Source organism: Plectropomus leopardus, chromosome 23 (assembly GCF_026936395.1).
Source record: "Plectropomus leopardus strain MGB_pleo_1.0 chromosome 23, ASM2693639v1, whole genome shotgun sequence".
Lineage (NCBI taxonomy): Eukaryota > Metazoa > Chordata > Actinopteri > Perciformes > Serranidae > Plectropomus > Plectropomus leopardus.
In genome coordinates this window covers 8671188-8697976 of record NC_142198.1, presented here as the reverse complement: position 1 = coordinate 8697976, position 26789 = coordinate 8671188, and the positions used below count along the sequence as shown (strand labels likewise).

The 26789-nt window shown below is 40.1% G+C and overlaps 1 protein-coding gene across 3 annotated transcripts in view; it reads right to left on the bottom strand.

Annotated features, from left to right (window-relative positions):
- LOC121961875 (sodium/calcium exchanger 1-like) overlaps nucleotides 1-23807 on the bottom strand; it is a 126631-nt gene extending 102824 nt beyond the window's left edge. Inside the window, exon 1 of one of the 3 annotated variants that reach the window (XM_088073152.1) lies at nucleotides 23619-23807. The gene's annotated coding sequence lies outside the window, so the exon portion shown is untranslated. The remainder of the gene's footprint in view (nucleotides 1-23618) is intronic. The other 2 variants (XM_088073151.1, XM_042511952.2) reach the window with 2 other exon arrangements.
- Nucleotides 23808-26789: the final 2982 nt, after the last annotated feature.

Below are 26789 nucleotides of genomic sequence, written 5' to 3'. Positions count from 1 at the left end.
ACCGAAAAATGACAAAATTAACAAGCTATATTGGTGCGGCTGGGCTCCAACATGGGTCCTGTCATGTGAAATTGGGTCTAAGTGAAGAATAAACACCACAACCTTTATGTCGACTCAACTTCTACAAAAAAAAAAAACAAGACAAAAGACAGAAAGACAACTGCCAGCAGGGAAAAATAGCTTAGAGTGGCCAACAACACTTGGCAACTGCAACTATTTAAAGCACAAATCACTCTCTTGACTCCTGGGGTGGCAGGACGGACTGAACTAGAGGTTTCTTGGCAAAACTAGAATAACCACCTCACAGTTGTATGTCTCAATGAACCAGTCAAGTTGCAGTTACAGTTTACATCCATGTCCAGTGTCAAATGTTGGCATGACAGGAGACAATGCCTCAATTACATATGTTGCTCAAAAAAAGCTATATATTCTTAAACATGGATGCTTCACAATCAGCACAGTTTCAAGGTAGACTCCCGAGATTAGTGTCAACAAGTCATTATCCAACCAAAGGTCTCCCCTTCTGTTCCCAAGTTATTACACTGAGCAATGACCAGCAAACATTATGATGTCACTAAAGTTGACCTTTTGGATATAGTGACGTGAAAAATTTTATCACTTCATCATTTGTGTGAAATGCTGTCAAAATTAGCATATAAATCCTTGAGAAATGGCCAAAAAATTGTTCTGTAAGGTCACAGTGGCACCTGACACCCAAATTTGAATCAGTTTTTCTTTAAGTCTAAGTAAATGTTGGTGCCAAGTTGAAGGAAATTTCCTTAAGCCCGTCTTGAGATATTGTATTTGTGAGAATGGAACAGACACAAATTCACAGTGACCTTGACTTTTGACCTTCGATAACCAAACTCTGATCAGTTCAATGTCGAGGGCTAGTTTGGTTTAAAGCAATGTTGGCCCAGATATTTTGTCCTCACATATTCAAAAGTTGCTTTGCTTTCTGGTCCAAGATGAAACTATTTAGTGCATTTTTACAGCGAGAGCAGCTAAGAAATGCTTTACATATTAGCAACTGAGGAAAGAAAATGCAAGTGAGCCATTGATTATGTCACAAAGTAATAAAAAAAACAAGTATTTAAAGTGCAGAGTTGAGTGGAGTGCTGTAAACTGTTTTTTTCTTGTTAACAGTGATGTTTTCCTGCCGTTTTGAATAAAAAATAACATAAAGAAACCAAGCTGTTTAAAGAAAAAAAAGGAGGAGTGAGGTTAATGGTCAAACTCTAATGAGTTTCTGAATTGACTCACAGATGTTATTCTATGACTGGAGCATTCATTAAATCTTCTACCAAGAGTTTACACTTCACTCATGAAGCTTATAGCCGCCTATTAGCCAAGAAGTGTTTATATCTGCCACTAAAATTACATTAGCCTAATCTACTGTCTTACTTAAGGTAGCCATTTGGTGTAAAATCATGCTAAGTGCAACTTTGAGGTCAGATTAATGGGTTTGGATGCAAAGCAGCCAGCTCTGCCCTGGCTCACTTTCTATCTGTGAATACTAAAGAACCGAGTAACTCCTTAAATAATGATGCAGAGCTGTGCACCTTTCGCATCCCTCGCTGTGTTGTGCTTTGGCTGGTACGAAAATTGTGTTTATATAACCCCCCCAGGGTGACAACCGCACATACATACACAACGAGTCGCAGGAACACACACACCATAAATGAATCATGTAGCATACGCTCCAATAACATTTGAGGTCCCATCTGCTCTCGCTTAAAGACATCTTGAAATGTTCTCACCTGCCTTACAGTAGAGAAACACACACACACACACACACACACACACACACACACACACACACACACACACACACACACACTTAAGCTCTGCATTCATATAACCTCCACAAGCAATCTATATTACCCAGTAATGTGGATGCCCCTGCAGCACACATACAGATGTACCACCACTCTGTTAACCATGTAGCTCTGCCCTCAGGGGGTCGCACACCTGCCACAGCTTCCAGCAGACACTCTGGCTCACCCACTATAGCTCTTTTTTTTCCACACACAACACACACAGCCATACAATCACTCAGAATCCAGTAGCACATCCCGCAGCAGCAAAATCAAAGCAACAGTGAGTGTGCATCAGCAGTATGTCACATCCGATAATATCCAATACAGTACTGAATATAGATGGCTGTATAAGGGAAGAGAATGGAAGCATAATCTCCCAATATGTATGTGTGTATGTGTGTGTGTGTGTGTGTGTGTGTGTGTGCGTGTGTGTGTGTGCGTGTGTGTGCGTGCGTGTGTGTGTGTGTGAGGGAGAGAGATAGATTTTTTATGGTATCATTAGAAAAATCAAATTACTTTCCTTCTTAACAAAATACGATATTTCATGAAAAAAACAAACAGAACCGTAACAGAATGTATCATCTGTAACTGAGCAGCAGCAGTGTTGGGTGTAACGCTAACACCGTAATGTGTTACAGAGTAAATGCATTACCAAGTAACATGTTACTGTAATCGCACTACTTTTAGCAGCAACTTCACCTTAGCTAATTACTTATTTAAATAAATGATACAGTTATCATTATTGAAATTCAAATAGGCTAGTTACTTGCTACTTTCGCCTTTATCACAGCGGACAAATGTGGTATGGTTGCTGTATTTTTTCCAGGTTATGATCTAACGTCACCCTTAGTAATGCATGGCTCAGGTGATCAGCACTTCCCCTCATCGTGTGTGTGTTTCTGTGTTTGAGAAAGAAGAAGCTAGGGGAAGCTAAGGTGGAAGGTGGGCTATTGCAAGCAATATTTCTGTAAGTTATTAGAAACTTCACGTTACTTTGAATGCTGCAGGACCTGGCAATCCACCAGCCCATCATTAGTCCTGACCTTACAGCGGAGCAATAAATGGCATGAATCATTCAATCAATCAGCATTAGACTGTCACTGCACACAATGGCTAACAGTTCAGACATTTTAAGCTTGCTTTTCTGGAAATAAAGTCATTATTTTCCCTCCTCAAGATCAAGGACAAATTAGGCAGATAGAGGTGATTTGTAATCTATGTTCATGATCTGAATTACTATTAAGGTAGTATGTTTTTGTTTTTGTAAATAAATGTTATTACTTTCATTTCATTAGACCCAACATGATAATTAATGTCAGTTGTCTGAGAAGCAGTTGTTTTTTCATTTTATTCCACAAACAGTATTTCAAACTGACTGTGTTGATTGATTTAAAAGCCTGTCAAGGTTACAACAAATAAGCCCACTGTAAGTATATTGTTTTTTAGTGTTCCACTAGCCTACTTACTTTTCATCATAGCGATAATGGGTACAATCATATATCAAATTTGTCTTGTTCCACATTGTTTCACAACAACACTAAAATAATAGTTATATGTGTATTAATAAGAGAAATGAAGGAAAACATTAATAGTGACCTAAATGTTACTTTTCCTAGTAACTAATTCAATTTATATGCAGTAATTATTAAAGTAATTTAATCATCTTTGAGTAATGTAACAAGGAACTGTACACACCACTACTGAGAAATTTATATCACCACATTATCATAAAATAATATAAAGTACTCATGGCCATTTGAAGTCTACAGTCCTTTGCATTTTTCTTTAATGTAGCCTGCACCAAACATGAAAGAGCTTATGGATCAATTATGGTCCAATTTTCTGAAAAGAGACAGAGGTTCAAGCCTCTCACATTCTGGAAAACAACGACAAACAGTTTCAGGCATTTGCTGGAGACAATTGGGTTAATTTTTGCCTCTAAGACATTAACAGCTTAAGCCCCATGCAAAATCCTTCTCTGAAGATCTCTTATTTAAGGCAGCCTTATATTTTCCAACATTAAATGTTTAATGCTCTACACTGTATCATGTTTAGCATGCAGTTTTATTTTGTTTTAGGTCTTTCTACAGAATCAAGTGTATATATTATACCGATAAAAGAAAAAGAGACAAAGAGAGAGTGAGTGAGCGAGAGAGTTAAACAATGAGAGTGAAAGGGAGAGTGTAAAGTAGGTCCAATACTGTTGCCATGGTGATTAATGAGATACAAAAGTCTTTAACATTATCATTACTGCTATGAGAGGAGTGGGTGATTGTGTGCGTGTGGAGAGAGACAAGAAAGATGAGAAATCCTCTGTGCAATGAGTTTAATCCATCCCCCCCGGCTGCTTTTCTATCTTTGGATCGATAATGTTTTCTCGCATCTAACTGGGACGCCGTTTGACTGGGAGGGTGTAAGGGGTCAATAAAAACACACACCCATGTACCCAGATGATTTCAGAGTAAATCTGTGCGAAATCAACTTTCTGCCTGCCTGTCGTTTCTCCTCCCTAAAATATGAATTAAACTGCAGCTTCTGACCAACAGCTCCAGGCAACACACCTCAGAGCGCTCAGAGGGGTTCACCAGGGGACAGAGGTGGCGGCAGGGCTAGAGGAGTTTGTGTGGGTTTGTCACTGGAAGGTTGCCAGTTCACCTCTAATGACTGGTTTGGTAAAATGTGAATTGAGTTGTGGTGCCTTCGAGCAAGGAATCTAATGCTCTGGAGGACTGTAGTTGTACTCATCGGCTCTCGTGTGTAACAGAGAAACACGCTAAGCATCAGCCTCCCTCATGAAAAGACTGGGTACAGATCCGAAGTGTCCATGTTGGGGATTTTCTGTGTCATGATGACATTTTTTGGATTTAATTTTTATCTCACAGGCATCCATTGTTTTCCATTATTTACAACACAAACAATAAAGATGAGATGGGTAAACTCTGGCTAACCTTTTTATTTATTCTGTTGTGTTAGATTCAAGAGCTATTCAACTCTGAAGATTCAAGAGGATGCTGCTTTTTTGCACTAAACACCTGAAAAGCGTGTCCTTGAACACACCAACAATCAGTTTTTTGAAAGCAGCCACTGTGAGCAACTGAATTCCCGAATAATGTATCTTTGAAAAGAAACGTACAGCTGCCAAAGTGATCACTTTTAGCCATTTCTACTCGAAAATACGTCACTAATTTGAAATCGCAAATACATTTTTGAGGGAAACATAATGCCAAAAGGATTATGTTTTCTTTTGTAATAAAGAGTAAATGCCACAAATTAATGGATCAGGCAAAAGTCACAAAAGTGTTGATACATAATTTATGAGCAAAATGTTCATTGACGATTTATTTAATTTGTTTACTGCAAAGTAAGTAGGCAATATTGTGATACACTTTCCACTTGTAGAGACTACAGAATTATTTTTTGATTTTTTAGTATTTGATAGAAATCTCAGTCTTTCCATAACCTTAACCAAAGTGCTTATGTTACCTAAATCTAAGACTGGAGTATAGGTGCAAACCCAGGATTCTGCACTTTGGACAGACTCTGTAGTTCCCGTTAGCACTATGGAGCACTAAGTAAGCCAGAGGAGCACAAAGATGCACTAACATGCACACCAGACCAGCTACTCACCACAAAATACAGAGATGCTCTGAGTACAACACAAACAGGTAGCCCGACTTCATTCTCTGCTAAGGAAAATGGCGAAGTTCAAAACATCATAATTTAAACCCAGTAGTAAGTATTAAATTATAAAAACCGAGTGAAGTCAAAGAAAAAGATAAATATAGCTGTTACTGATTACTGGATCAGCATTCCCATTGGCAAAAAGCATAACCATTGCAATTTCTCACATCCTTGAAACATACATGTGTGCGTGTGCATTCCTGTGTTCGATTAGGGAGTTCTTGCTTTCCCCAAATGAGTCAAATTAAGGCTGGTCAATCGATCTGCACATCCAGAGGTCGAAGTGACCTCACTGAGGCAGGCATGAAAGAGCTTTTGAAGTGTTCGACCCTCGCCCGACATCCTTCTTAACCAGCAGATCTGAGAATAACAAGCATTCATTACACAGGCAATCACACACTCAACTGCGCACGCACTTTTATGTTCCCTCGCACACAGAAAACCACACACGAGCTTGTTCTAATGTCCCTACTTTCACATTCATACATATTTTATGTATATGCATTAGTTGTGCTTACTCATATGTGTGTCATCTCGAGTGCGTGGGTGCACATGTGAGATTGAAGTGAATGAGACAACACGCTGCACAGTATTTACTCAGTCTTTGAAGGCAATAATTGGCAGCAGGCTCATTGTGAGGGTGTGGAGATGCATGCATGTGATGCCGGTGTGTGTGTGCGTCCGCGTATGTGTGTGAATTCGTGCTTAATATCTACTTTGATCCGTGTAAAAGCATGTTTGAAGCCGCGATTGAGATCCAAGCAAGCAACAGATTGTCATGGTGGTAATGGCAGAGGAGAGGAACAGAGAAATGAAGAGGGAAAGGAGAATATTAAGAGAGAAGAAGGAGAGTAAAGGAGAAAAAGGAGAGGAAAGGAACTGAGCAGACAATACGAGCAAATAATAATGGCAATACAATACAAAGGAGGAAATGAGAAAAGTGTCAGTGGATCCTTTAGGCTGTAAAGGCCAGAGAGGTTTGGTGGATTATCAGCAGACAGATGAATGGCGAAGTGTGTATGAATGTTTCATTCCACCTCTAGATTAGGCCTACATTAGAGAATGAACGTAATGAACATGGCCCTGGGGGCGGAGGTTAATAACGGCTCTGCCTTTATAAAGACATGATCAGGGATCAGAGGGGAAACATAACTGAATGTACCCAGACGATGGAAAAGATCTCTCTGAGTATTAGTGATCATCCCTGAGCAGTACAAACAGGCTTTAAAACGTTATTAACCAAAGTAACAATAAGATTAAATTTGATGTTGACGTAGATAGACTCGATCATATAGAGAGATCTTTAAAACACTGATATAAACTGGATGGACAATGAATTAGAAACACCTCTCAGCAGTGAAATGATTTGGCATTTTGTATCATTGGAGTCCTACATGAACATAAAATTATTGATTTGATTTGTTTTGGTTATTTCACACAAGGAATTTCTGTATTTGTTCCATTTTCACCCGTTTAGGGTGGGCTCTGTTGGGAAAACACCATCGTACCTTACATAAAAAAAATAAAAATGTACTTTTCTAAACAGTGAGTTTGTTTTCCGCTTATTTGTGTGAATATTTAAAGGACCAGTTTGTACAATATAGGCTAAATGGTATATAGCGAGCATAACTATGTTTTCATTAGTTTTTAACAGTCAATAATTGTTGTGTTTTTGTTACTTTAGAATGAGAGCACTGGATCTAGACAGGGCCAGATAGATAGGGGGTAGTTCTCTGACAAGGGAAAAGTTTTCATTGGTTATAATCTGCAACCTCACCACTAGATGACATTAAATGCTATACACCATATACACCACGCCTTCAGTTATGTTAAAAAGACACTCTGAAACCAAGTTTCAGGGACTTTAATCCAACGAATTTCCATGAACTGAGCGCGTGTGGGGTATTCATAATATAAGAACATTTAGCAGACACTTTTATTCTAAGTGACTTACAATGAGTGCATTCATACATGTGGCTACAACCCCAAAAGTGCAATAATCAAGCAAGCTTACTGCAAGTAGCAGAGCGTAGTGGATGCTACTCATTTCAATACTTAAAGAGGCTGGTAAGATTTCTATATATTTAGTAGCTTTTAAATAAATGCTTTAGAAAGCAAAACGAGGCACGACGTGGTTACTTGAATAAGACAATTTCTCGGAGTATACCCCTGCATATTAGAAAATTATAAAGTTCAGCTTCAACAGAAACTGAACATTACCACTATCCTTAAAATGTATTAATTGTACTAATCTGCATTAGCTTGGCGTAACAAAAAGATAGCAAGTGAGTGCAGATTTACAATTTCATTACAATTTTAGATTTTTTTCAAGCGTCTTTTGAAGTTTAAGGCAGAATGTCACATCAATGACAGTTCAAAGGCAAAAGCTGGTTAGGTGGGGCAATATTTTAATGAAAAGTCTGTTCTTTTAGCTCACCTCCACACTTATAACACAAAATCCCTTATAATCTGACTAAGCTTTGGTGTCACCACCTGGCCCCAGGCATCATAAGCTATATCTTCATATATCCAGGATCAGTTGCTATTGTATAATCTATATCACAAATTATACTACGACACGATGGCATGATGGTTTATTGTTATGCAATGTCATGTAGACTAGCAGAAGGTATGTGATCACTCTTCTAAATAAAATCTCTATTTATTTAATCACGAACTGTCATGTGATGCTGTGTGTACTCCCCACGCATGCCGACAGCAATATATCTAATGCAACATAGTGTCCAGGTGTTTGATTCCTAATGAGCTACAAACAAAATAGAAACTGCATAATAGCCCCCCCTGCAGCTGGGGACTGCATGCTGTGATAGTGCAAGCTTCTGCCTAACTGACGCTGGCAGTTTGACAGGTCTCGAACTGTGGCTTTAGATAATCTCCATAATGTAACGTATGCAATCTCATAATGCATATTACACACATAATATTACGCAACACACAATCAGCATAATCTTCCCCCGGCTTTCTATGGATACAAAGTCATGGATATGTTTTGTTGACGCTCACAAACACACACACACATGCATGCACTCCGCTCTCCCTGAGCACGAGTCATATTGCAGATGTTCATATCCAGTATCTGCCAGCCTCCGTTTGTTTGTTTTTTGTCTGTGTGTGTGTGTGTGTGTGTGTGTGTGTGTGTGTGTATGTGTGTATGATGTTGAGAGGTACTGGCAGTATGGTGCTCAGACTTCCGTCCCTTGCTAATGTCACACTCAGAGAGGATAGCAGAGAGCCGGAGGGAGCTAGCAAGCTAAAACTCACGCACACACTCACACACACACACACACACACACACACACACACACACACACATACATATGTTATCATGCATAAATAAATGAAAATGAACATTGAGAATTAAGCGTTAAAATCACAGCAAGGCCCCCTGTTTCCATGGAGGCTGTTCTATAGTTCCTTTACACATATGGATTTATTTTTGCTGCTTGGTCTTTGTGACACACATACAAACATTCTTATATTTCAATCACTGTGAGGACCCTCACTGACATAATGTATTCCAAGGCGTTCTTATCCAAACTTCACAATATCGCCATTTTGTCAGCATACTTTCACATCTAAATATGATGCGCTAGGTATCCTCCTGCCTCTGTTGTTTATGTTGCGTAACAGCGTGTCCATTTACGCTTGTTACAAGCATAGTATCTTTTCAAAATACACTTCCTTTTTCACAGCAAGTGTAGAGTTTCTGCTAATCGAACGTATTTTAAAAAAAGTATTTTTCAAAATGAACTAAAAACTTGGTTGAAACCCCTTGTACTTACTTTTATTTCCTTATTCAACAAAAGCAAGTGGTTAGGTTTAGAAAAAAACATCATGGTTTTGCTAAACATTCACATGGGAAGCAAACAGCATGTTCCAGGGTGAAAGTCTGGGGTTTGTTGGACCCATCCACCCCCCTCCTGCCCTATAGGGACTTTCCAGCTCCTTACGTTGTATATATTACCTTACGCCAATGTGTTTGATAATGCTGCGAAAGGTGTGTCAGTATCACGTCCACTGACATAGCGTTAGTATTTGACGACTAATCGGTAGTATTTGTATTCAGAAAGAGAAGTCTGTGCATTGCCTGACCCCCAACCTTTACCCAAACTGAAATGAAACCTGAACCTTAAAAATAATTCTAAACCCTCAAACACGAATTTGAACAGTTAAGGACTGGCCAAATATCCTCATTCTGTGGCTAAAATATGTTTTTTTTTGTCCTCACTATGCACTACAAGTACACACATACACACAAACAAGCATGCACACATCCGTGCAAGCTGTTCATTTAAGTGTTATTTCTCTGCTGCTGGGTCATGGTCACGCATGCCCTCACATGGGGTTCATAACTAAAAGTCGTCACACCATTTGTATATACATGTGACGTTCCATCACATAAACCTATACATAGAAGCACTTTCCAGCCCTCAAACACACACTCACAGTGAACACCAGCCATCCTGAGGGAACGTCAGTCTTTGAGTGTTTGCACTACACTCACCCTGGTCGCCTTTACACCTCCACCCAAAGCTTCTCTCCATTTTCACGTCACGGCTGCTTGCAGTCGCTGAGGCGTTTATTCAGACTGACTTGCAGTTGTAAGTACAAAACCGTAGAGGAAATCCAGATTTGAGGGGACCAGCTATCACTTTATGAATAAAGCTTCACGAACACAGGATTTAGTCAAGTTGACTTGTTTATGAATCAGTGTGTCGCCAACATTTTAGGAACACAGCGTAGAAAGAAGGGGGCATTTGGACAAAATACTACTGTTGTACTGCAATGGAGAGGATGTGTGAGGACGTTAGATTCAGTTGAAATCATCTCCTCCAGCCATAATTCATAAGGACTTGGCACTCGCCTTGTCTATTTCCCCTCCATTTCTTTAATTTCAAAAGTAAATACCCCTGTGGTGATGAGAAATCTCTGCCTCTGCGAATGAATGCCAAAAGGAGGTGTGTCAAACTGCGCAAAGTTGTGTGTGTATGTGTGTGTGTGTGTGGGCCTGTGAGCACTGCCAAGAAGCAGTACAGTTTGATAACAGAGCAGATGGATAACACAAGTGCGTTTGATTTGTTTGTGTTCAGGAAATAGGAGCAACAGAGCTGTGGTAAAACTAATGAAGTTAAAAGGAAGTGAGTCTTTCATTAGCGCAAAGCTTTACCGTATGATGAAAAAAACAAAACACTGCCCTTTCTTATTTAACAGGAGCAGCAGCACAGAGACACAGGACAAGTGCTCCATGTCCAAAAGAACAGGGCATTTTTTTCAGGTATTAAAAGAAAATATTAGCTTTATTTTCTTTTAAAAAATAGGTCACAGTGAGGTCTGAGGGGTTTGGTGAGTACACAGAACTTCCACAAACACAAACTTGAACTATAGAAGTCTAAAGAGCAATTGTGTATTTGCACAGCAGCAGTGTGTGTGTGTGTTTTAAAAAGCTGGGGATGTGTGTGTAAAAGGGAAAAATAGAGAAGCACAGAGACTGCAATAGCATGACAGCAGAGTGGATTATGGTTATTTAGGATTGCCTGTCGTCCCCTCCTGCGTCACTGTATTTTTTATTGTTTTCCCGTTTATCGCTCTATCACTTCTGATCCCTTCTTCAAACCAATCAGAAAACCACCGGACACGACAATCCTTCCTCCACGCACATATGCAAAAATACTCAACCACCCGCTCCGCTGAGGCTCCGACACTTGCAAGATTTCACAACCACACATGAACGCACTCGTGAACACACCGTCATACACACATCGCATGCAGAAACACCCCGCAGTCATGCATGCAATGTGGCTGGACAGCTTGTATGTGTGTGGACTCTTATCAGATTATATAAGATAGGTTTGGGTTTACGCTGTTGGGACAGATTACTGGGCATGAGAAGGATAGAAACAGCCAGGACGGAAAAGACTAGAACAAAACAGATAAGTAAATTAGTAAATATAATTTAAGATAGAGCGTTATTGGGCAGCACAGGGGAAAACCTGTAATGACTGCTAGGATGTTAAGCCGGAGAGGAAGAGACCGGCATGAGGGGAGTGATGGAGAGGAGACAGAGAGGGGTGAAGGAAAGGGGACAAAAGTAGTAAACAACCCAGGAGTGGAGAGACAGACAGAGGAGTGCACCAGGTGAAGAGGCCGTTAAGAGTAATGGGGTGAGGTAGGCTAGAGAGAGAAGGCCAGACGGAGAAGGATATGGAGATGTGTGAGGACAGACGGAGAGAGAGAGAGAGAGAGAGAGAGAGAGAGAGACTGATAGAAAAAGACTGACAGGAGTGAACCCGACGAGGACAGGCAACAGTGCAGGTAATCAGAAAAAAAAAGATGTGGGAGTGACTATATAGGACAGGAACAACAAAGCAAGGAGGAAAGAGGTGGAAGAAAATGAAAGTGACAGTAAAGCAGGGGGAGACAAAGAAATGCAAAAAGTATATTTTTGTTCTAATGTCATAAAAAATCACAGTCCACCACTTGATTTTTTTCTACCAGGAAAACTGGGATTTCTCAGTATATATAAAGTTTAATTATAAAGCTGCAAAAGTAAATATTTCATATGACGTGTCATATGAAAGAAGTAGCTCATAGTAATAAACAGAGATGTCGACTCAAGTCAAATCAAACGCTTAATAGTGCTAAACACTATTTAAGTGCACTGTCAACTCTTCTTTTTGATGATTACGTTCAGTCGCACAAGTACAAATCGGTACAGTATTGTAAAAGCATTCATGATTGTGTTTACGAAATCCAAAGTTTGATACTTGACTTGAGACTTGAAACTTGTCAGTCTTGACTTGCGGCGTGAATACAAAAACTTCTTTGTGACTTGCAAAACAATGACTTGGTCCTACCCCTGGTAACAAAACCACAATAAAATGTTTCTTACTTGCAGCTGTTTCAGTGGACAAAACTGACTTTAACTCACTGTATGCATAACTTGATCAGCATCAAACAGCGGACAGGAAGTTAGCAACTTGCTGGTGAACACAGCTAAAGTGGTGGCCAAAAACACTACTCCAAATGAATGCCAACACTGTTCCCCGAACTCCTCTACGTGTAAAATGTTTGCTAACAGATGAACTATATCAAGTTTATTTAATGTTTGCAGATTGTTCTGCTGCTCCTAAGTGGCCACAGAACAGAATCATCCTTTTTTCAGCAGCTTCTCTTACCAGTATGTGCGAGTGCTTGTATGGGAGTGTATGACCATCTTTTATTGCTGACCTGAGGTTATTATTGTGTGCAGTGGAGCAGAAGGAAATACACATTATGGTGCCATTTGGGCTTGTTTTGGTGTTTTGGGGCACAGGGGCATTGTTGATGAATGTATAGTTGTAACGTTAAGGCCATCTCGCACACTTGATGCTCCAGCCATTTATATCTACTCTGAGCTCTAATTTGTGGATGGAGGCCTGATGCTAAAGACATTTTGTGGGCTGTTGTTTTAGCTTTAAAACTAACTGGAGGAAAGTGCTGCATCTGAAAAGTTGATCCTGTTAAAGCAACGCTGTATTTCAACATTTGACTATAATAAGCAGTAATGAAGATCTGATCAATGTCTTTGTTTCAGTATACTGTAAAAAGAAATCGTTGGGTAAATTTGAAAAGATATGTTGAGGTAATTTTGTAATGATTCAACTTGTCTTCTTAAATTCAGTTAATCTATAAATTTTAGGCAGCCCAGACAATAGTTTTTTAAAGTTTAAAGAAATAGTTTCTAATACTTAGTTTTTAAATAACATACTTTTTAATCTTTGGATTTGCTGGACGGTATCAAGTGATTTCAAATTGAAAGACTCATGTCCAATTGAAGTCACGAGGCAAAGTCCAAGTCGAGTTGCAAGTTGAGCCTAAAGTCAGCATAGTTGTGACTCGAGTCTGACTCGAGTCCAAGTCATGTAATTCGAGTCTGGAATTTTGAACGCTCCAGTTTCAAAAGGATGGTTTCATGTTTTAGCAGGAAGTTAAACAATCTTTTAAGTTTTACTTTGCATATTGCCCTGTATGTTTGGTGTTGCAGGACATGTGGTAAATGTACAATGCAGACCCACTAAACATAGCCTACAACACATGGTTAAAATCCTGGAAAGGAGTATTCAACAGTTATTTTTGTGTATGATAAACTGCCCTGAAAATGATTATCTTACTGCCAATACACACAGAAAAAGAGAGACAGATATAGGAGTTAAACTAGAGGGAGGACAGAGTGAGACAGACATGGAGACAGGAGAGACGGAGGAAAATTAAAGAGTGAAAGCTGTACAAACATGGTGGAGAGGGAAAGAGGAGGAAAAATGACAGGGCAGCAAAGGGAGGTTAAGAGGTAGAGGGAGTCACAAACTCAGAGAAGAAAAAAATCTGTGCTTTCGAAACAAGTGCTTCATCTGTTCGACAACCAGTAGCCACTCCAAAGAGGCTCACACTCTCCTCAATTTGACTCTAAAGCTTCTAAATCCTCCTTTAAAAAAAGAGCACACAATGCTCTCCGCAAACTGTTCATTTCACATGAAAGCCTGTCCATTTAAAAAAACATTTTAAAGGTCAATATATTCGTCAACGGTGCCCATTTTCCCAGTTGATTGGATAAGTCTGATTGTCCGTTTCACATCATGCATCCCATTCATGAATTCAAAAGAGCAGCTTGTGCCAAATCTGGCCTCCGAGAGCGACTGAGAAAAGGACAAAGGCGGTGGGTTTTTTTCCACTTTCTCTTCCTCTATCTTTCAGAAATCATCAGCACCTTAGTCACTTTTCTCCACTTAACGTAGCCTCATGCCGCCAAACGTCAAGCCATTCCTGAAATGTAATTTAAGGCAACAACATTGACGACAACAAAAACATCTTCTGCGGGACAGTCTGCCCTGTGAATCATTGCATACAGATCACACAGACAGACAGACAGACAGCTACTATCCCTCACACTCACTATCATCAGTTAAGGTGTGTGTAGACTGAGGTTATTCATAAAACAAATGGCTCCCCTCCACCTCGGAGCTTTCTATTCTTAGCAGCAGCAGAGTGAGCCTCTCTGCATATCAATGACCCTCTCATCTTTAAACATCAGCTGGTCGGGGCGACAGTGGTGATGGCACCATCATGTGTCTTTGTGTCTCTTTGTGAATGGACGTCTGTCAGTTTTTCTGTGTTAACTTTTAACATTTTGGAGGATTTCTGCCTTTGTGTGTGTGGACTGTAACGACGTGTAGACCTAAGGACTCAAAGACACAGAGCTAAGTGCAGCAGCAGCAGTCATTTGGGATTGTACCTACTCTTTAAAGATGAATGGGATAACCCGGTCAAGTTGTCCTGACAAATTGTCCTTTATGTCTTACTCTGCAGAAAAAATCCTCAGCCAGTCACGCATAACTGGAGATTAACACGATACAGCTAAACTCTAACTTTTCCATTAAAGCTTAAGTTCAAATGGATTTATCAGTGTGAAAGCTGTTTGGGGAAAATTGGGAAATTTGATTTGACTGATTCTTAAATATTTTGATACAAATACAGCATCAGCATTGAGATGAGTATATTCTTTAAATCAGGTACATGCAGCTTTTGAATTCTTCCAAATAAAAATTTAAACGCACCACTGCTCAATATAATTTGACTGAGGGATTTTGCTGCCTCACTTTGTCTGGCGGGACCGTTACTTTTTGGTAGCTAATGTTAGCAAATGTAAGATAAATAGCTGAATAATTGAGATTACTGAGCCAGTTTGATGACATAAAGTGGTACACAAGCTAAATTAAGAACTCCATTTCATGTCATTTCTATCTAACTTTTATGTTTTTTATGACATTGTGAAATTGTATTCTTTATTCTCTATTCTTTTTTTGTGGGTGGAAGCTTCAAAAAAGCCCATTCAATTTTCTGCCTCTCCATGCACTGTATGCTGCTATTTTCTTTCTAATTTTGTGTATTCGAATTGTGAAAAGTTTTTTTTTTTTTTTTAAATCAAACATCAAAGACACAGTAGTTGTAGTTTTCTCCTTAACTTTTTCTATGGGACACTAGCAGTTTGCTTCACATCGCATTGTGATTAAGCGTTGTACTTTTCTTTTCGGTGCTTCTTTTTCATCAGTCGACATCATGTATCTCAGTTCGTGTTTTCTGCTTGAGAAATCCCTTTAAACCTATACAGGCCTTGCTGCTGCATTGCATCCTGATTTATTGAGGTGAATGTACATGGAGGACCAGCTATCTCTGACTGTGACAGATTGCTTCCTGTTTGATTGATGAGCATTGCTGGAAACTGATGCATCTGGAAACAATGTTATCTACATCTGCCACTTGCCAGAGAGGATAAGAAATATACTGCATGACATTACAACACTGACTTGGGAATGCAAGGTATACTGCCATTGTAATAAAGATATTAAAATGGATTTCCCCTTTAGCCCTCCTCTCTCCACAACCACATTTATCATCAACTCCAATTCTTAAACATATATATATGTGACCTGGAGCTTTATGATCTTCACAGTCCAAGAGGGTGTTAGCAACAAACAACCTTCATGGCAGTGCTTTATACAGAAAACAACTTTGACCTCTGTTGAATATGTTTAAACAGATTGTGCAAAAGGCTTGCTGTATGAGCTTTCACTTGCAGGTGATAAATGGAGTGAGTTCAAACAATATAACAGCAGCCCAATCGCCAGAATAAAATGTTGGCATTGCACATTTCTGCAAAAACCATAGACAACATTTGTCACACCTTTACATTTTATGCATAAAATATAAAAGTTCCTAAAGTAACGTAGCTCTGAATACATATATCTGAGCTGACTTTGGCAATAGGAGGTGGGGGGGTGACAGCTAGGTGACAAAGCTGTTGGAGACCAAACTAAATAAATAAATAAATAACATTTTTTTGAGTTTTAGTAAAACATTGCTCCATTTTCAGCACCGATGATGCCATAAAAAGCAATTGTTTTCTAGCAAGACATTCCTGTGGTTCCAGCAGCATTTGTGCCACTAAAAAGCACTTTTCAGCAAAATATTGCTGCATTTCCAGTGGTCATTGTGCCACTAAAAGCAAGTGATTTCTTGGCAAGACATTGCTGTGTTTACAGTTACAACTGTGCCACACAGAAGTGAGCATTATTTAGTGAGACACTGCTGCGTTTCCAGCAACAATTGTGCCATAATAAGTGGGTTTTTTTTGTGAGATACTGCTGCATTTTTAGTTTTTTAGCAAGGCGTTGCATTTCCAGCTGCGAATGTGCCATGAAAAATTTTATGTTTTTTAGTGACAAATTACGGCAGTTCATGCAGTGACTGTGCCACTAAAAAAAAGCAAGTATCTTTAGTAAGATATTGCTGCATTTCCAGTAGTTATTGTGCCATAAAAAGCGAGTGATATTTTAGTGGGACATTGCTGCACTTTCAGCAGTAATTGAACCATTAAAAAGTTGTTTTTTAGGGATACACTGCTGCATTTTCAGTGGTGATTGTGCTACATTTTCATGGTCTGCAGAAATGCACAATGCCAACATTTATCCTGGTGTGAGCGTTACATTAAGAAGAGAGTAAAACTGTAAATCCTGACTGTCCTCTCCATTTTGGCCAATGAAGACTAAGCAAAAATGGAGCAGACTGCATTCAGTGCCACAAGCTAGTAATGACTCATTTCATCATGTGCCGTTTCACCTCTGAAGGACTCGATGAGGTACACAAGTGTGAGGGCCAAATCAGTCTGCGGTGCAAGTGAGATCACTGTTGGTACATCAGAAACTGGTGCCCAGCTTGGAAATCATACCATTTGGCAATAAAAGTGTCAAATGAATCCCTGAATTGATGCTTTGGGAGTGATTGGAAACTGAGTGGGATGAATGATGTGAACTGCCCGGTCAACTTATTTGGCCCCATGAGAGGAATCAGGGTATTTTTAGGTCAGCAAAACTCATCTTTACTGGATTCTTAAACTCAGAGGATTTTACATTCAGAATAAATCTGAAACTTATAGTGTTCTAGTCCTCGGTGGAAGTGATTATTGATTTTTTTAAGCAGAATATCGATATTTGATTGATGTGCTAAGTCGCATTTTGTAAAACACATTTTTAACTTTTTCTTTATAATGTTCCCTAACAATTTCTTGCTGTATCAGGCTTATGGGTCATGTTATATTTTCAAATTTTACAGCTGAATTTGAGAAATCCCTGCACTGACTGTAAAGTTTTGGGTTTAATATACTAGTTTGATATTATAAGCACAACCCTTTGGCCTTCATTCACAGTAGAGTCCAGTCCAGAAAGTGTTGAGGTGCCAAAATGTGATTTGGCATTTGGGCAGAGCCGGCAGCATTTTGGGCACTTTCCATGAATGTCAAAGACCACATAAAACAAAACAGGATAGGCCAGCGACTTTATGCCACAGCCAGAGAAGAGATGAGCACTATGATCTATCACTGTCCTCACATTCTATTGTTATAGGGACTAAATTAATCAACCTGTAGGCAGGACGCAGTGCTTTTTAATGTCTCGAGGGGGCACTCACCGTGAGGTCGCAGAAAGATTAAAACGCCTCCTGAAATCATCCTGATTAAAGTGGCAGTCTAAACAGATGAAGGAGATGGAGTGGAGTTTTTTTAAAATTTAGATTCAGGCCACTTTTACTAACAAAAACTAAATTAAAATATAGTTGGCAAGTGAGTTGGAAAGCTTAAGAGGAGAACTGAAAGTTTAATGATCCCTCTGGGGGGAAATGCATGCAAAAACAGGCTGTATTGCACTGCACCACATAGAGCCTTAAACTGTTTAGTATTAAATGAATATATAACAATTAAAATACAAATAACACTAAAAAAACTACAATTTCATGAAATTATTCATAAATCACTGAAAGTCAACTAAACTAAACTCATCATTAGTTCGAGTTAAAGTTTTATTGGAGTTAATTTAAGATCTAAAATGCCCTTTTTTTAAAGTCTGTTTTCATTTCAGAGTTGCATTTTTCCCCTGTAACAATAACAATTATTAATTACAATCATACTTGTCCCACACATGTCCCATGCCTCTCTTATCAAGGTTTTTCAACAACTGCAATCTAATTTAGCTATTAGCTCCTGTTACCTAGGGCAACAACGTCAAAATTAATTTGAAACAACCACTGTTGTAAATAAACGCACACACAGTAACTAGCATCTCCTTTAGTTTAGCTAAACAGGGCTGCACATGCTAACTACCAAGCGAACTGGCTAGGCTTGGATATTACTAACATAACGATGCTGAATGACCGCCGTTTGAAAGTCAAACCTAGACGTCCAACAGTTCAAAAATGGTTACAATGAAAGTTTTGCTGACATCTGCAACATTACCTGACTGTCATCCGATCACTGTATCAGAGTGTTCAAGTAGCATACGCCGAAATATGACATTAAAAGCCAAATAATAAACATGGGATTAAAAACCCTGGTCTCCTGGATAAAAGCCCTGCGCTTTATCCATTCAGCTGCCACACCAGTCTATCTAATTAGACTTTGTCACTTGACTTTCCGTCTGAAAGCCCTGAAGGCTACTTCTCCAATGTGCAATCACCGACAACCTGGAAAAAGACTTCTGGTACTTACAAACACCACAGGCTTACAACGATTAGAGAATATAATTGACATGTAGATATACGAAAATTTTTGTATTAAAAAAATACAATGCAAGTCTTTGGACTTGGTGTGGACGTCACAGGATGGTACTCTGTTCACAAACCAAACAAAAGCATTGTGAAATTTTTTTAAAAGAAAAAACAAAGACATCCTTTTCTCACAGCAAATATATCTTGATTTTTCCTGGTTTGTAAGAGAGGGTTTGAATGGACCATTATCAGGTGTGGAAACAACATTACCATCTGGCTATCTGCCTCATAACCCCACTGCAGTTTTTGGTGTCTACCCAGCACCATTTCTGGCCGAGGACACGATGTCACAGTCCAACCAATGCTTGCTGGACAGCTCCTGTTGGCTAGCACAACAACACTAAACCTGCCAGTGTTAGCAGCAGCAGTTAGCTGGTTAATTAAAAGTTATCTGAACAGTGTTTTGATTGTAAGGAAGTTTAAACAGACACATAACTCTGTGAAGAGCAAAAAGACAGTCAGGGTTCCCACATAATTTCATGGGCAAAATTTCAAATCTTGTCCTCCACTTTTAAAGGACCCAAAATTAATTTCAAGGGCTGTTCACAGAACAGAATTGTATATTGATCTTTATTCCAAATGTAAATTTTTGGATGAAAATCAAACAGTCCAGTCTCTAATGGTTGGTTATGTTCATATTCACCTTCAAGGAGCCAACCTCAAGCTATGGGCATAGTCAGTGCATAGCTCTTTATTAAACAATAGCTTTTTTAAAGAAATTGTGTCAGTGTGGTTTTCAGACTACTACAGAACATGGCAACAATCAATGTCATTTTACACAACAAAAATCTGAAATCTTAAAACTTTCAGTGATTTTTACTGAATCCATAACTTTTACAGGCCTAGAAAACAAGATTCCATGACTGCGGGACACCTTTAAAATAACATTTTGAGGTTGAGATTTAGATTTCTTTTATTATTATTTAATTATTTTTTTTTGCTCATTCATTTATTTTACACAGATTATTCAGATTATTATTTCAAATGTCTTTTTAATTTATTTAATGACCTATTGAACATGTTGGGACTCCATACTGGCATTGGCAAATACCTGAAAATTATGACATTTGGAATCAATAGGGTCATCACCCAGGAGAGGTTTTAGGCCTGAAGGGCACAATGGGACCATACAAAAGTAATTGGTAAGTGTTGAAAGATTTGGATGCTATGTCTCATTTAATTAAAAACCTGACGCAATCATATAAATTATTGTCAAGTGTCATTTCTCCTCTTGTAACCACTACAGAAGCCACTGCTGGCTACATGATTCGTTCTTCCCCTTCTTTATTTCTTCTTTTTCTACTTCCTAGTCAATGTCTTCATTGTCATCATCATCTTCCTCCTGACACCATTTACAACACAAGTCATCTATCTCTGGGGCCAACAACCCCCCACTGACAGCACTACCAGCATGTAACACACACACAAACACACACAGGAGTGAAGAGGATTATGACCACAGGGACTTTCCTGTCCCTCCCAGCCATTGGTCAGACACGCTATGCTGACAGTAGCGGGATCCCAGGGGTCAGTAATCGTTAACAACACAAGTAACCAGAGACCAGTGCCAGCGATACACATAACCAGATTAACATGGACAAGAATAGCGGCCAAGATGTGGGTTACCACCTTCTCCAGCGGGAAAGGGAGTGTGTTGCTTAAGTCATTAATGGATTGGTTGAGGATACAGTCATAGGAAAGGAAGCAGCAGACAGAGAGTAAGTCTCGGATATTTTTGGCACCAGCACAAATAAAAACAGAGAGACTTAGCAGGTAGGAAGGCAGCATGCATTATGTGCATACACAAAGCACACAGTTGCAAACTATAAATGTGACAGCCTGACCAAATCAATGTCAATATTGACATTTCTAGGATTAGGCCTCCGACAAAATAATGAATAAATGCATGTGGTTTTTCTTCCAAACACCTGGTTTCTCTGGACTTGCAGTCATTTACAGACACAGCTCATCCTGGATGAATAACTGGATGGATGGAACTAAATCAACACAGATGGCAGGAAAGCCCAAAACATACTGCTGCTGTGTCCGTGTTAGCTGGTAGCACAAACATATACAGAAAATGAGTGGGCAGTCTTTTTTTTTTCATAAATTCAAACTCTGATGCTACTGGAAATTTCCTCCGAATCATCAACAAAGTTTCGTCTCAAGAAGCTGTTTCTGTGTCATGGCCTATAAACCAAAAACTCGTCTCAAGAAAGTGACCTTTTATTTTTCCTTAATCATTAAATCATGATATCTTGCTGCCAGGAATACATTTTTGACTCTTTGCTAGTCGTTGAAAACAGCTTTGCACATCTCCGAATTGTCCAAAATGTTGCCTCATATATCACCACCCTGCAGATATGGCCCACATTAGCTCTTGCTGTCAGTAAATGCCCACTGGATTGTAGCAGCCAGCGAGACGGCATCAAAGCTGCTTAACACAAAGACTTCTTGTTGCTGATGGAAGCTGAAAAATGGTTTGAGATATGCAAACTCATCTATAGCCTACATTACTCCTTAGACAGCTTGGCTGTTTGAATTATTGAGAGGGCGACATGCCTTTATGTTAATTATTTATCTTTGATGAAAAGGTCCTGATTTCCATCATCATGCTGCCATTAGCTCAGCTATTATAAAACTGCGACCACAATCATCGTCAAAACTTACACCATACAACCATCATCAATATCATCATTCTCAAAATCATCATGATCACGGATGGATTATTAACGCGCCTATCGGGCACGGTCCCAGGGGTCCAAGTGTCCCCACTTCAGCCTTTACCAAAATGTCACTCAAATTAACATGTCCTGACCAAGACAAGACTCATGATGACCACAAAGAGACACAAAAAGATCACAAAAAAGACCACAAAGAGATGCAAAAAGACCACAAAGAGACACAAAAAAGACCACAAAGAGGTTCAAAATGACCACAAAGACATTAAGAGACCACAAGGAGATGCTAAAGGACCACAAATAGATTCAAAATTACCACAAAGAGAAACAAAAACACTACAAAGAGATTTAAAATGACCACAAAGAGGTGTATAAAAAACCAAAAAGAGACACATAGTGACCACAGAAACACAAGAAGACCACAAAGACTCAAAAAGACCACAAGTGGACACATGAGGACCATGGAGAGATGCAAAAAGATCACAAAGAGACAAAAAAAATGCAGTTATGACCATTTTAACAACCAAAAAAGACTTAAAACCACAAAAAATGCATAACAACTGCAAAGGATGTGACTGATGTTGTAGGTGTCTGTGCCTTTTGCAGATCTGTGCCCATGGAGCCCCATTATCTCATGATCTACCCATGATCACAATGTTGCTATTAGCTAAACTTAATTAAAAAAATGTATAGCAGCACAATCATCATCCTGATTTCATCATCATCCATTTCCATCTTCACCATGCTGCTGTCAGCCGCAGCTATCATCATCATCACCACCACCACATCATTATCACTTGTACCATCATCAGTCTGCTTTTCCTCATCATCAACAGCATACCACCAATATCAATCAATCATCATCAGTGTATAGCACCATGCTTTACAGATGACTGACAAGCTGATGATAAGACAGGGTGCATGTAAATACTGAACATAATAGATAAAAACGAAAATGCAATAATACATTACATAAAATATATATAAACCCGTGTAACCATCACCACCATCTGTGCCATCATCATCATCATCAAAACTCTCAACACCACCATCATCATCCCTAAAGATATCTGTCACGAGAATTTTAGCATAATCACCTCCATAAATACAGGTCTCTAATCTGTATGAAATTTCATCATCATTAATTCCCCCTAGCCTTTATTAACATCACATCCTCACGTGCATATTCTATTTCACTGCCTTTCCGTTCCTCTCTCGTGCACCCTGACCCGGTGCGCAGTGCCTCCACACCGGAATGCGTTCACCAACCCTGACCCTGATCTCATCCTCTCTCATCCCGGCCACCAGCATCACGTCGGTCCAACACCCCGCTCTGCCGGGTTACACTCCCTCAGCAGTTTAGAGGAGATGTCACTCACCGTCTTCCAGCGAGGATCGCGAGGAGACCGCGCGCTGTGGAAATGCTTAATTGGAGCGAAGCTGAAGGCGCCCCACGGACAGAGCAGGGCTCTGCGGAGTCTCACCTGAGAGAAAGACCCCCGGTCACTGTCCGGTAGATTCCTCCCCGATCACTTCGCTGAGCTATGATCACTTTCTCTCCTCTCCGGTTCCCCTGATCTCACCCCGACAGGTTCCGTGCTCCTTATTTACGCACGCATGCAGCGACCTGTGCGAATTCCACCACCCGCCGCAATTAACGGGACTGTCAAAGTCCTCGCGCTCCACATACACCCTTCACACGCGGCTCACATATGGCAACAACAGAATATAAACAATACATGCATGACTAATTGATATATATATATATAACAATAATGATACACACGTTGTTTGTGTCTTCTCACCGGTTCGGTACTCTGGAAGAAGCCCAGCTCGGGATCCGTTCATTCATTCATTCACTCATCCCTCTATCTGTTCATCCTTGCCTCCGTTCCGTCCCTCATTCAGCAGCTGAATAAACGGCTCCTCTCCTCTGAAGCGGCGGCGGCAGTGACAGAGCACGCGCACTTCACCCGCTGGCTCGCTCGCGCGCTCTTGCGCCCTCCCAAGTCTCTCTCTCTCTCTCTCTTTCCCTCTCTCTTTCTCTGGCTAGGTGCAGCTCCCCCCTCTTTCTCTCGCTTTCTAGTGCAGAGCAACAAGGCACAGAGAGAGAGGGGGAGACGTGGATGTGAGAAAGAAAAAAGAGAGATGGAGACTGAGCTGATGTGAGCAGGAGTGCAGGGATAAGGCAGAGAGCTAGACAGCGGCTATTACTGTGTGTGTTTGTGCCTGTGTGTGAGTGTGTGTTGGCGGCGGCGGGGTAAATGTGAACCAAAGGAGCGTGCACTCCCAGCAGCATCACCCCTGCACTGAAAAGATCATTGGGAGTAGAGCTGAGAGACAAGAACAGGCGCACAAGTCAAATTGTAAAACTTCAGGCTGCAAGAACAATTGTTTACATATCAATTATTTTCCCAATGAAGCAATTAATTGTTTCCTGTTTGCAACGCCCAAAACAACTTTTTCTCCCCTCATTTCCTTTCCTGTTATCTAATAAAGGTATCAGATTTTGCAGATTAAATGTCTGTCATTTGACTTATCGTCTCATACATTTCAAATGCTGTTGTGAAAAAGTTGGCAACATGTTGGACCTAGCAACCCTTTCGCCCAGAAATTTTTTTTGGCATTGTACGTTTCTGCAAACCACGGATACGATACATTTGTATTTCATAGCAGATACGTTCAAATTCCCATTTTAACAATCACCGTGTTTAGCATGTATTCATATTTAGGCACAAAAAACAAAAACACCTGTTATGATTGGAAAAAGATCATGTTTTGGCTTAAAATAGCCGGCTTTTGAGGGCAAGAAAAGCATTAATGTCTCCTTAAAAACAACCACTTCTTGTGCCACTGTCCCGTCAGGAACTGTAGCAATTTCTCAACTCAACGACTTTTTGTGCCACCAGTAAACACAGTAACAGCTCATTTTTGGTGCCAGTATCCTTGCAGAAAATGCAGCACTGTATCAGTAAAAAAAAAACTGCCACTATCCCAGTAGGAAACGCAAAGATGTTGTAGTAAAAAGACAGCTACTTTTTGTACCACCATCCTGGGAGGAAACGCAGCAATGTCTTGGTAGACAGTCTTGGCTACAAAACACCCATGTTTGTTGACTAAAAAAGCAGAGGTAAAACAGGTTTTGTTTTTTGTTGGTCTCAAACAATGGCCTGCAGTGGTCTGCAGCTTGGCAGGCGTCTCGCCTAGGCAACACACCATCCACCATCCCCTCCACCTCCTTTTCTTCTGGAGATTGGGCTGGAAACAAAAAAATCCTTGTTCGCTTCCAGCCAATGACCATGTCAGTCCTCATCGTTCTCTCCCCTCAATTCCTGTCACTTCTGTACTGTGCAGCCATCTAATAAACGAATAAAATGATGAATCAATTATCGAATAAGGTCTGTGGTTAATTTTTTTGTCTTCTGGTTAATATTTCCATACAAGTTTAGGAAAAAGTTATGCTCTTGTGAAAAGGTTGGCAACAAGTTGCTCCCCAAAACCTTCACCACAAAACAGGTCAAAGACTAATACAGCAGAATCAAAATTAAAAATATTCATAGCAACATAGGCCGTTTACATTTCTTTAATTGTGAAAGAGCTTCACCGCAGATCAAAAAGTATGTTGTTTGTATGGAAATGTATTTGCGGACTGTATAAGTGCTGCTCTGCCTCACCTTTCCACAGAGGAAGAGGCAAAGAAGAATAGCCTGCGCTGAGATGAGATAGTGGGGTGAGAGATGGATGAGGGAGAGAAGGGCAGTGAGAACATTAGAAAAGTGGACATGGAGGAAAAAAAGAGCAGAGGAGCAATAGAGAGGATGAAGGCCAGAGAGGAGAAATGAGAAAAGGAGGAAGATGAAGCGGGAGAGGGCGGGAGGGGTGAGTGCTGTGGGGATGGGAAAAGGAGCGGGAGAGGAGGGAGAGGAGGGAGTTCTGGAGTCGATGTAAATAATGAGAGAGAGGAGAGGAGTAGTTTTACATTATCCGTCTTTTCGACACAGTTGATCAGAGTTCTGTCTCAGCGTGAAGCATGGCCTTTACACCGCAAGCTAATTCACACCCCAAGGGAACATCTAAACACACACATACACTCACTTACACACACACACACTGAACAATTCCAGACAAAGTCTTGTGCTCAGAGAACACACACACACAACCATCAATGTCCAAATGCATTCCAGCTAAATGCATAACTGCAAACTCATAGCTGGACAAATAAGCACATTTGCACACACATGCGCACATAACAGCACTAAATATGCATGAAAGAACAATACACGAGCACGTGTACAGACATACAGATGCCAACACATCCGCTGCGCCCACACACAGATTTGTATTGCAGCTCCTTGCTGACAGTAAAGTCTAACAGAACAGGGGATTCTGTGAATGGATGTGCATGTAATATTTAAGTGTTTTATTAAATGAATAACATGGAGGCCTGTGTTTGAAAATGGGGAAATATTCTTCACCAGAATAATTACATTGGCAAAGGTACAACATTGGGTATTTTCGTTATTGTGAAAAAAATCTCATGAAAAGTTTCTTTTTTTTCCCCCTCAACTCTTTCATAGCCTCTGTAATGGCCTAAACGCAGTATGACAGTAGCAGGATATATGTGGGATCAACTTGTGATAAACTACAGTGCCCTTGCTCATGACGGGACATGTCACCCAGTACAACAGCTTGGCTCCCTAATGTGTTTTTAATAGTTTTTGGACAATGTCAGAGCTCTGTGGCACAGAGGAATCAGCTACATCATGCTGTGACTACACACACAACACTCGTCCACAGAGGGGGGAAGTCGATGTGGATGGATGGGTCAACAAAACGTTGAACATTAACATGGGAAGCTGTGGCTTAATTCCTGTTTCCTACCAACAGTAAACGTCGGCTGCTGCCGTTCCTTTATCTTAATCAAGTCATTACTGTTGTAACCATAGTAACAATGGTC